Source organism: Eretmochelys imbricata, chromosome 5 (assembly GCF_965152235.1).
Source record: "Eretmochelys imbricata isolate rEreImb1 chromosome 5, rEreImb1.hap1, whole genome shotgun sequence".
NCBI lineage: Eukaryota > Metazoa > Chordata > Testudines > Cheloniidae > Eretmochelys > Eretmochelys imbricata.
In genome coordinates this window covers 109537733-109550571 of record NC_135576.1, presented here as the reverse complement: position 1 = coordinate 109550571, position 12839 = coordinate 109537733, and positions in this window count along the sequence as shown.

Below are 12839 nucleotides of genomic sequence, written 5' to 3'. Positions count from 1 at the left end.
ATACTTGGTGTTTTTCACGAAGCATTATAGAGACAATGCATTCTTTTGAGAAGAATGGAATGAGAAGACACTAGAGATAGAAGTGCGGGTTCTGCTTCAGGTTTTGCAAAACCCATGAATTTACAAAACAAATAAATAAAAAACCCCATCAAAACAAGAACCCTTTTGGGTTTGGTGAAACTCTTCTGAGTTTAATTTAAAATCAGCCATTTATTTCTACTGGAAGTGAACTTTGTGCTAGAGAAATACAGAGATTTTTGCTTGAAAGTAATTCTTGTTCTGCTTTTACTAATACTAGGGAAATAAAATTAAATAAAACATGCAGCAGCCAAGAATTAGTCAAACTGAACATGATCCACAAAGGTCCTGAGTTCTGTTCTCAATCTAGAACCCAGGATTCCTGAGAAGGTTCTAACTGTAGCATGATGAATTCTCCCTTTCTCACATAAGGAAAATATATTCCAAATTTACCCCCCCAAGAAAAATATGTCCACAAGATTACTCCGGGAATGCTGTTTGGGAAATGCTTGTGATGGGCTTGCCATTGAATGACCTCATTCCCAGAAATCTGTTTGCAATGAGTAATAATAACAATGAAGATGTCATCAAGCAGTAAAATTCTCTAGAGAGCTGGAGCCTGTTCTCAGCTCACAGTGTATGTAAATAGTTGAAATATATGTTGCGTTGCAAGATCATAGATCTTGTCTACAAAAATATGATAGGATAGCTTTTTTTCCCCTTGTACAAAAACTAATGAAATTTTTTAAAAAGTGATACTTAAAATTCTGTTACCCAGATTATCCAACTGTACTGGAAATGTAGGGCTAAATTCTACCCTGTGCACTGCAGATGCTCAAGGACATAGGCAGCCTTTCCCCCCCCAACAAAAAACAGCTTTCTCAGTGGCACTCAGGAGCCCACAGGATACGTGAGGCAGATCCAAAAATGAAACCCAGGTCCTCTAACTCCCAGCCCTGTGCCTTAACCACAAGACTGTCCTCCCCTCAACCATCTTTCAAGAGAGCTATAAGCGCTCTAGTTTTGAAAGGGAACTTTTTTGAAAAGTAATTTTCATTTCCCAGCTTTGATTTATGCACAGAACGAAGTCCCGACTATAGATCTGGTTACATGGTCTCTGTGTTCCATTTTTACAACCTGAAAAGAGAAGTTTGACATTCTGCTCCTGCAATCTGGAGTGATTCCCTGACAACAGATATGTGATCTACAAAGAATCCTTCAAGACAGAGTAATCCTTGTTTACTCCTGAAACCAGATCACTGTTCTCAGCTTCTTCAGGACTACAGGGATGTCCACTCAGAATTGTAGGACTGAGCCATGATCTCACAACATTTTAACAAAGAAGTTCCACACACAAAAAATCCCCTTAGTCTGTAGTGAATCCCCTTTTCTAAACTGTGCATGGGCCCACATTAAGGAAGGATGAGGAATTATGGAATATATTTGTTTGTTTCTCCATTCAAGGAAACATTTTGCTCATAACTATAACCAAGGAAGGAGGCAACATCTTTTTATGAAGCTACACTTTGCTACAAATGCTTATACATTGTCCTGAAAACTATATTGAGTGAACTGAGAGCACGGCACTTTGTTCAACATAGAAAATGTGAAGTGCGGGTGGGCATGGAGAAGTTAGTGAATCGAGATCTAGGAGGCCCAGCCCGCAAGCAGGTTGGGGCAGAGCACCAAACAGTCTAGGGGTTTGGGCCCTGAGGGACAGCCAAGCACCAATCAATCTAGGAGCCCAGGTCCTTGGGCAGAGTGGGGCAAACAAACAGTCTTAGGGCTCAGGCCCTTAGGCAGGGCACAGATAACAGTATCGCCTGCAATCTTAGCTCAGGCAGACTGCAAACAAACATAGGCCTCTTGGCCTAATGTGGGGAAGCTGCCACTCCAGGAATAGGATTGGCAGAAAGGGGTAGGGGGCCCTGAGCCCACCCTACCCCACCAAGTGCCAGCCCGGGGCCTTAACACTGGGTTCCACCACTGGGTCAGCAGGGATCCGACCGAAACACGCTGACCGGGGTTCAGGCCACAACACAACCAAACTACTAACTGGTGTCCCTGGACTACTTCCTACGCTCCCTTTGTGAAGTACCTGTGTCTTGGGGTCATCCTCCGTCTCCCTGAGGTACACTGCCAGCGGCAGTCCTGGTAGCTACTTGGCGTCCTGGTCAGCTGGCAGGTCTGGTGAGCCCTCAGTGCTGCAGAGGTCCTCTCTGGGTTTCCACTCCAGCAGCAGGCGGGAAGCGTCTGTTTCCTCCAGTGGCTCCGACCCAACCGAGCTGGAGGCCCCACCTTTTATACTTCCTGTCCTGCCTCTCAACTTCCAGTGTGAGGGGCGGGCCTAGCCTGGTTCCGCCCCCTCGTGTGTCAAGAGTGGTCCCTCCTTCTCTGGCTTGGAGGAAGACCACTGTGCCTCACTACACAGAGATATTGTCCCGCAGGACATTTTTTGACACTGTCTGCCATTTGATGCAATATGGCCATTTCTAAGGCAAAATATTGTATAAGTGTCTGGGATAAGACATCTCTGTCAGAGATGATGTAACAGTAACAGCATCAAGGGCAGGGAAACTGCTCTATCTTTCCCTTAAGTTTGGTGGCAGAATTTAATAACGGGTTTCAGGAACCCGCTCCCATGCAACATTGGGACTGAGTTGAACCGTTGAACCGTTGAACCATTTGTCATTGGTTTATGACAAAAAATAAATGGGAGCACCCAACTTACCTTCTCTTTGTCATTCCTGATTGTGCAGACCTCTTTCATGTTCTTTCTTATTCATCTTGGGCCAGATTCTGGCCGCTGCTTGAGCCCCTTTGCTGCTCTGCACTGAGCAGAGCTGTTTTCAGTGAGCTGTCAGGTGTTATCCACATGGTCTGCAGATAGCTGGCTGGTCACATAGAGCTGGTTTTTCTCCTTGTCTCCAGCAGCTCAGTTGTGTAAAGACAGCAAAAAATACATTTCCTAATATTCATTTTCCATGTAAGCAATAGCTATAGTCACCACAGGGATGTTATCTGATCATGAACAGAAAGAGACTCTTAAATCATGGTCTATGATAGAAGCACTGTTGAACACCCCCTGATATAAGATAAAAGCCCAGGTAAAGAAATCATTGTTGACAGTCTTTGTTATTTTTCTTTTTAATATATATGATTATTTACCTGTGTCCCTTTGAGGCATTTGGGTTTTAGCATTTATTTACTAAAAATGTTTTGTGGTAGGGTATTTTAGCAGCACTGTGTTTACTTAGAAACCATAGACTTGTATTAGACATTAGGGCTTTATACACACCTGATTGTCCACTCATCACAAACTTTTTCAGACCCAGCCCTGCAATCAGATCCATGTGGATGAACACTTGTAGCCAGATGGAACATCATTCAGTGGAGGCATGCTTGTGAAGATCAACTGCAGGATCAGGCCCATGGGTCCATACACACTGCACTAACTCACTATGTCAACTGTCAACTGTTTGAAATGGGCCATCCTGATTATCACTACAAAAGTTTTTTTTTTCTCCTGCTGATAATAGCCCACCTTAATCGATTACTTTTGTTAGAGTTGATATGGTAACCCCCATTTTTTCATTTTCTCTGTGTATATATATATATCATCTATATATATATCTTCCTACTGTATTTTCCACTGCATGCATCTGATGAAGTGGGCTTTAGCCTATGAAAGCTTATATTCAAATAAATTTGTTAATCTCTAAGGTGCCACAAGTACTCCTCGATCAGTTTGCTGATACAGACTAATGCGGCTACCACTCTGAAACCTGTCACTATGCAATGAACTTAATCCACTTTCAAAGTGGATTATAGAATATTTATTAACTGGCAAGCTAGCATGCTTTAAGACTTGTGTCTTGCACACTGATCATTTTAATGCACACAAACCAAAGCTCAGACACAGTTAACCCTCAATGCAGACAAGCCTTTAGTGTCACATGGTCTGGGAGCTGTGGGAAGTTGACACCCTGAAGTAGAAGAATGGAGGTGGCATGGGAAAAATTCTAATTTCTGTTTTTTTAGAGGGCATGGGAGGTTAAACAGATAGGCACTTTTGAAAATCACATCCTAAGTCCAATTGGATTTGTGCCCCTAAGTCACTTAGACTCTTGAAAAGCCCACTCTTATTCACTGGTGAGTCCTGATATTATTATCGGCAACTGCTACCTAGTTTAAAAAAACATTTTGAATCTCAAACTCTGAATATAATTGTACTATCAGCATAAAAATGATAAAATTTTATTTTTTCCCACTTTTGTCTTTATTTCACTTTATTGTTTTAGACAGCTTCTGCTATTTAACTAGTTATTTTAAGGCATACTAGATTATTTTACTGTGTCATCATGGGAACAATCAATGCCCTCATTTAATAATATATCACTTCATTAAATGCCCCATGTAATTAAATAAAACATAAATACTATATTGATACTGGTAATAAAAATCCCTTATCAAATAGTTTTACTACGACTACAGTCATATATGCAGCACTTGCTACTATGGTACAATATGAACAAAATGTGCATATTGTGACTATGAACTAGAACAAAAACAGCTGGTGGGCGGGGATGGGGCTTGGCCTCGCAGTGGAGTAGTCAGCCAGGCATCCATTTTCTATTCTGATTTTTTAAACTCCTGCGGCCCGGTTTTCGATGCCTGTCCCGGTGGAATGTGCCTTCTTTGCTGCTGAATCTGTCCAGGCACTGTACATCCTAACCATTCACCGGCTCCAGTGGGATGCTGTCAGCACAGACAATGAGAGGGCAAGCAGCCATCGAGGATGGCTGGATGTTGTGATATAGGGCTATGGAAGGAAGACATCTCACAACAATGAATGATGTTCTACAATAAAAGGCGGTCTCTCTCATGCTCCCGTAACTATCAGGACTTTTTTCTAAAGCCAACCACCAAAACTGATGCACCTAGAAATGTCAGCTCTCACTTTTTTAGGCAAGAACTTCCTAGCTCTTTGCCTTACAAAGAGATCCATGGAAATGTAAACCCATGAAAACTGATTGGGAGAGTTGTAAAATTGTCACCGATTTTTTCTAAAGATCATGGATTATTCCATCCTCCCTAAATCTAGCCAGGAGAGACCATTGGAATGCAGGGCCTTCAGTTTTCGGGAGGATCCCAGATCAGTTTGCAGCTATCTACACTGAACACTAAATTACATTTAGCATCTTGTTATCTAGTGTGTTACAACATTATATATTTTTCAGTGTAGCCCTGTCTCTGTGTAGTAGCACGGCAACTGAAATCCACTGGGGTGCTTGAGCAAAAAGCCCCAGGGTTTAAATGGGAGAGAACTTGGTGGTAGGGCATTCTTCTGAAGGGTTCCTTGATTCTGGAACTTATTCTTCCTTTGTTCCAACAGTGCCTAGATTTGCTGACTCTCATGCTAAGACTTATCTACTTCCTTGACGTTTCCTGAGGGAGTTGAATGAGGTATGTGGATAAAAGGGAGAGGAGTTTATTTGGGTTATTTAGGAGGGTTTTAGTTATATTGATCTATATGAATTTTGTAGGTACATTAACATCTTAAAGCACTTGGAATATTAGGCACACACTCGATAAATTGAGATAGAAATAAAGTATTATTTTTACCAAGAAAGAAATGGGGGACAAGGACATAATCCTTGACTTTGAAGTGGTTTCATTTTTATGATTATCATCATGTTAAATGAACAGAAACTAACTTTTTAGAGGGAGATTTTTACCTTCATCATTTGTTAGCCACGTGTAACTGCTTAAATGGCAGAGTCGCCGTTCCATGTCATTAACTTTGTAGAATTCCTCTTTGTGTATAAATATGACATGTGTGTTCAGCCTCCAGTATGCTGATGTAACTCATGTTAAAGCTAGAGCTTGTTTCCATTCTTTAGACATTCCATTTGGTCTGTGTTGCCAAAGTTTTCCTTTTGGAGATTTTAGTCCCCACCCTCCTTTAGTGGGAAAGGGGGCCTAAGGTATACATGCAACAAAACAAATACAGAGAAACCCCTCTCCATGTAGCAAAGCATCATCATGACATTGCAATGCCCAATGTTCGTTATCTACAACTCATTTCCAGCAATTGTGCTAGCTCAGCATAGGAGGAGGAGCAGCCCATTTTGGGTGGTTGTATGTCACCATGGGTGTTAATGGCATGCAATGAAATGACATGGCAACATCTTGTGCAATAGGACATGGCACAGGGAAGAGCATAGGGATCAGTGGAATAAATGTATATGAAAGGAGTCCAAGCTCCCCATGCAGGACCATAGCCACCCAAACAAAAGTTTTGTGCACATATCAAGGCGTGGAGCTGTGTAGTGGAATTTCCCATATGCTTGCAAACTCCTTTGCCTTAGCCACACACCCCAGTGCCAGGAGAGGATAGGTTATCAACAGAGTCATTCTGTTTTTCAGGGATTTCAGCTGGGGGCAGGGTCTTGCTTTTCTCCTGGAGGAGAAGGAGAGCTAGAGGAAGCAAGGTCTTCTTTCCCTCTTTTCCTCCCTGGGCAGAAAGGGATCCAGCTGGGGAACTGATCTTTCGGAAGGACAAAAGTGACTGATAGGAGACTCCCAGCTTGGTCAATTCTCCCATTAGGTACTGGTGGGGCTCTACCTGCTGGAAGGAAGACTTGGAGCACCATATACTCCTGTACAAGGCATCATCTCCTCCTGCTGCTCTGTCTTCAGAATCTCCCACCTGATGAATCCTCATTTCACCTACCAGTGAAGAGGCAAGAGAAGGGGAAACTCTGGTGGAACTGACCTACCTCAGGCCTTGGAACAGGACGGGGGAGGGAATTTTATCTGATTTTAGCTGCACGCCACCATATTATCTCTTATATAACCTCTGCTCATTTCTGGAGGCACTTTAACTCCAGCTGAAGCCTTAACAATAGAAGAGTAGCCCAGCCCTGTTATACACCCTTATAAAAATTATGACCTTTCTACAATGATTGCCCAAAACATTAGCAGCACTTAAAGTAACATGGCCACTGGGCAGCGCTTGTGGCCGTTACTGTGGAACCCTGTAGTAACAAATTTAGTTTTACAAATTAAAACTGAAGTAAATAAATTATAAGTTTTATTGACCATATCTGCACTGCACGGGTATCTCATAGACTAATTAAGACTTCCAAAGTGCTGTCCCAAGATGCACTGAGCTCAGTTTAAAATCCAAAATGGCTTCTCAAGTAGAAAGAGATGGTTTCTTCTTTGGCTGTTCCATTGTTTTGGGCAGCTCTGGTAAGGGTTACGTCCCTAAGACATTACAACATCCGCATTGTCAGGAAAGAATAAGCTGGAGTGTTTTGCTGGAAGACAGCTCTGGTTTTCACATTGCAGCAGTGTGTGTCATATTCTGAAATATCTTCAAAGCTTTGCAACTGGACTTTAATTTAGTCCAGTGGTTCCGAGGGTCATTACATTTTGAACAGAGCATACATTTTTTTAAACTACACTTCCAGTCCTTTTGCTTCCAGAAATAAGCTTCTGAATATAAACAGTTGCAGTAATTAGGTGTATTCAATGCATAAGAGAGGGGACGGTTAGTAGCCCACTACCACCACTTTTTTTTTAAGCAATAACCATCACAGTTCACTTTCCACTGATGTTGGGAGGAGGCCACAATTTTGCTCCACAACAAAACCAAAAGAGGGCAAACACCTATAGCGAAAGCAGCAGCAGAGTCATGTGCATAAGGGCAGAGTGTTCAACATCCTCACTAATAAATGTCAGCTTGATTTGAATCACTTGCTAAAGTGCAGAGTAGCTGAAGCCAGACGAACACACCTTTCTTCAATAAAATGGAATCCCACAGCATAAATAAAAGATTTCACCTGTGAAGAGTGATTTATTATCTCCCACTCATGGGAAAGATATATGTGATTTACCCCCTGATGACCACATCTCTTTGTTTTAAGAGGGGGGAAGAACAGCAGCAGCAACCTTCCCCCACGCCTACCTGCATTCCCCCCAAAATAATGCAACACTGAGTGGAACAAAAGGCTTGAGGCCTGATTTACCCCCACTTACCCCCGGTCCAATCAGAAGTAATTCCTCTGACAGCAGTGGAGTTACACATGTGTAGAAGTAGTTTAAGTGAGAGGAGAAGCAGGGTCTTGGTGTTTGAAATCAATAAAGGTGCCCAACATGTTAGATGTGAAGGGACACTAAGAGAAATCACTGATTTAGTTAGCGGGCCAAAAAGAATAATTCACTTTGGGCCTAAGTCCAACATGAAAACCAGAGCTGTCTTCCAGCAAAACACTCCAGCTTATTCTTTCCTGACAATGCGGATGTTGTAATGCCCTAGGGACGTAACCCTTACCAGAGCTGCCCAAAACAATGGAACAACCGAAGAAGAGACCATCTCTTCCTACTTGAGAAGCCATTTTGGATTTTAAACTGAGCCCACTGCATCTTGGGACAGCACTTTAGAAGTCTTAATTAGTGCTATGAGATACTCATGTAGCGCAGATATGGTCAATAAAACTTATAATTTATTTACTTCACTATTGAGTCTTAGGGGCTTGATTTAAGGAGTTGACAACAGATGTCAAAGCCGAGGAGGTACTCATGGATCAAAGACCGGGTTTAAGTGTTGTCTAAGCTCTCACTTCACTTCTCCTGATCCCCTTGCTCTGACTCATACTCAGAACAAGGCAACCTTCATAAGTCTACTCATTATATCATCTTAATGGGCCCTCTCTTAAGTGTGACCTTTAATTATATGTGCAGAATGCAAAATTGTTGGGCAGTGATCAGACTAGAGCTGGGCAAAATTTTTCAGGTGAAAAATGCAGATTCAGATCAACTGAAATATTTTGGAAATTCATCTATTTGTTTTGGTCAAAAAAAACCAACTCAAAAAGAAACCAAAGCTGTTTAGTTTCAACATTTATAAATGGAATGTTTCAATTTGAAATGTCTTTTCATTTCAAATTTTACTTCAATCTTTTTTTTTAAAGGGGGGGTTAAAAAACCAAAAAGGTAACAAACCATTTAGTTCTGGGTTTAACAAACTGTTGTATTTGACCCCAAACTATTTTTTTCTTTTTCGTTTTGCTGTAAAAATGTTTGTTTTGGGTTCTGTCCAGACATCAGTTATTCGCACAGCTCTAGATTGGACCTCCCCTCCTCCAACCTATTCACTAATCATTCCCAGGCCATTGTATACTATGGACGTTGTGGGTGAGATACAATTATGACATATCCTTACTTCTTTTTTCCCCAATGCTCCCAGGTGGAAAAAACATGGTAATAAATATGGGGAAGTGGCAAGTGAAAATATTACAGTTTTTCCAGTTTGAGTCTTCCTCTTTCAGAAAAAAAAAATTGGGCTGGCCATGAAACCAGCTCTCTCTCTCAGATCTGGCAAATTTTCTGTGCCCCATCAGCTTTGCATTGCTTCCCAGTGCAAAAACAACCACAAATGGTGCTTACACTGGTGCTGGGAGTGCAGGGAACCTGCTGAGCCAATGACCTTCCTGGGACACTTTTAGGTGAAATAGATAATTACTAGAAATTCTTTATTTCAATTTGATCCAGCTTTAAAGCAAATCTAGGAAGCCACTCAGTGCCTTTTTCTTTTCATTCTTCAGCAAAGAGTCAGCTAGACTTCTCATGCACCGATCACCAGTAGGGACAGCTCTGAATGCATGACCAGCCTTGGAAATTCTCATGCGGCTGAAAATATGTTGAAGAAGCTGCATGAAAAGATCACTGAGTGACTTACCCCTTGTTCTGTCTTGCCAAGGTTTATGGTCTCTAATAAAGGGGAAAATGTGGTTGTGTGCGTGATGTGATTATTTACCTGTGTATTTATTTACATGAGTATTATTTACATGAGTGATCGTGTCCAATAAAAGATATTACCTCACCCACCTTGTCTTCATAATTATTTATTTTTATTTGTAACATGCAACCCATTGCCTAAGCCTCTGGTTACCTTTTATATCAATAAAATATAAGTAAAGGGAGACGCGGAGGAACGAACCATATGATTAAAAATGTGCAATTTTCCCATGTGTCATATTTGCAATGACACTGCCCTAATTTGATTTCCGTAGATTTCCACGCAAAGGGGAAGGAAGCACTGGTATCCACACAAAGCCAGGATACCCTGGGCATGGAATCCTCCCTCACTCTGGAGGCAGGACATGGGCACTTGAACAGACATGCTGTGGATTGCTGTAGTGCTACATAGCCTCCTGCCCTCAACCACATGGAGTGTGTGGCCAGGGAATCCTCTTATATCATAGACCCACTGACTGAAGCGTTACCACCTTTAGTCTAAACTAAACTCCCTTGTGTATTCCTTCAGACAAAGTCAACACAGAGCTCCGTCCTGCAGTGCGCAAAGGGTCAGTGAGTCTCCCTGCACTGTGTTTCCACTTTCTGGCCTGCCTGCACAGCAAAATTGTTGCCATTCCACTGCGTTTTAGGCCTTCTGCTGTCATGAAGGAACCAGGAAAATTTGGCCCTAGCATAGGAAACAGTCTACCCATCAAAATGTAAGCTCTGCAGTCACTTGAGCTGTTGCTTCATAGCTTCTCACCCCTTTCAAGAACTAACAAATCAGCTTTCCTTGAATCAGCTCAGCTCAGAGGTGTTGGAATTCTCTCTCTCCTTTATATGTTGTTACAAAGCACTGAAACCCATATCTTCAAGCACAAAGCAAGACATGTCAACATCATAAGCACCATTTTTCTCCAGAAGAGGTATCATCACCAGGTGCTGCAGAAGAGGAACTGCAAAAGGGCACATTGAGAAAGAGAGCATTTGAGATATTCCAGAACATCAATAAATACAAAGGTTGGAGGGCAGGGTCCTGGCCCATGACTAGTTCTCCTAGGAGCTATCATAATACAAATAATTAATAGTAAAACATACAAATTCATACACACACACACGTGTAATGTAATTTTTGCCATGCATTGAATGATATGGTAGAGTAACCCTGCTCGTCCACTTTCTCTCCTGTAAAGAAGAAGCAGAAATGTACCTCGATTCTAATTAATTTGCCTGTACCATGATAGATGCTCAGTTATTTACACCAATCTGCACAGCCAGCTTTCAAAAGGGAACTTTGGAAGTAACTGGAGAATTCTCACTGACATTTCCAGTGTCTTGTTCAAACATAACAGAGAAAGATTCTGCCATTTCCATTGCCCAATTTGAGTCTTTCTTTGATTGGGAGTTCTTTTTAATTGGCTGTCTTTGGGTCTTGTTTTGCTCTCCATAGCTGTATTTTGTAATATTGTATGTACTGATTTGTTCAGTTCACAGGTGTGAGCACAGCAGAGCCAATGTTGCTCAGCCTCTGAGTGGCATTTATTCCACCTTCAGCAGACAGTCCCATCTTCGTCATTGGGGCTTTCAGCTTTTGTTTGCCGAAAACGATGGAAAAGTCAACTCTCTTTTGTGTCTGAGCGTGGAGTTTTTAGCACTGTTTTGCATTGCAGAGAAGTTCTGGAAATCCCACCTGCATCTAATGTGCTGTAATGTGATGTACTAATGTAATACAGTTCTGTTTGCTTTTTCTCAATCCGTTGCCTGCCTGTTGCATTATTACTGGAATGATTCCAAAAATCATAATAAAAAAAAGCCTGTTTAGAAAATGATTATCCAAATATCCGAGCTGTTCTTTGAGTAACAAATCCATACTGAGCACAGATATCATTTGCAGTAATAATGTCTGGAAGAAAAGAAAAATGAAAAATGTCAGTCAAAGTAAACAGATTCCATAATATAACCCCCACGAGGCCTCAATACGGTGTGTAATATATTCAGTTGCTCACACTTATCCCTTATTTTCAAAGCCATAAACTGGGGGGGTGGAGTTTCAACAATGTAATTGTTGAGCTGTAAATTTTCCTGCTGGCAAGGTCCTGAGCTTTCCAATAATCACAGGCAGGGATTCAAGGTAGAACTCACACACAATGGATGGTTTATAGGGGATATGTGGAGATATAGGAAGAAACATATGGTGCCCACAAACTGTGTGGCCACAAAAGTTTGGAAGTGACCCGGAACTCCGCCTGGCACCATACATAGTTTAAAATGTATGACACATAAACACTTTAATTATGTTGCACACAGAAGGTGACACTATCCTTTGTGGTTGTGTGTGATTCCATGAGGAAGTACTGCATGTTTAGGATCCATAAACCACTCAGATATTCTAGCATTTTGAGCAAGAAGATGCATGCCCACTTAAATCCATGGGGAAGGGGCTTGGCTCAGGGTTCATTTTACAACAGAACCTAAGTACAGTCAAGGGAATTACCAATATTTCTGTTAATATGGGCCCTAGCCCCTACTGGGGCTAAACTTCTTTTGACCACACACAGCTCATAGCCAGAGAGCAAGCTGCAGTGACTTTTTCTTATTTGGATGCTTACTGAGCTGAGCATGTAAGATATGTGATGGGGCTCAAAGTGTTTATAGAAAATGCTTCACAGACAATATCCACACTGAAACACTTGAGATCTGATGCTGATGTATACAATCTAGTCTGGTCAGGGAGCAGGAGGAGAGAGTTTCTATTCATTTCTCCCTAGATTCAGGTACCAAAGACCTTTAGACAGCTCCCCTCCCCCTGGTTGTACTTAATTTTTCTGTCTCGCATCAGAGACTTAAGCATTTGCTAGCACTTGGGGGAGAGAATGCAAAGACTGAAGACTCTGGAGCATAGTCTACTACTTGATATCCTATTTCTCACATAATTACTCTATTTATTGCTTGAAGAATAGCATATAATGCATTTCTATATGACCGGTGCAACTTGTACTCCTCTGAAGTGCATT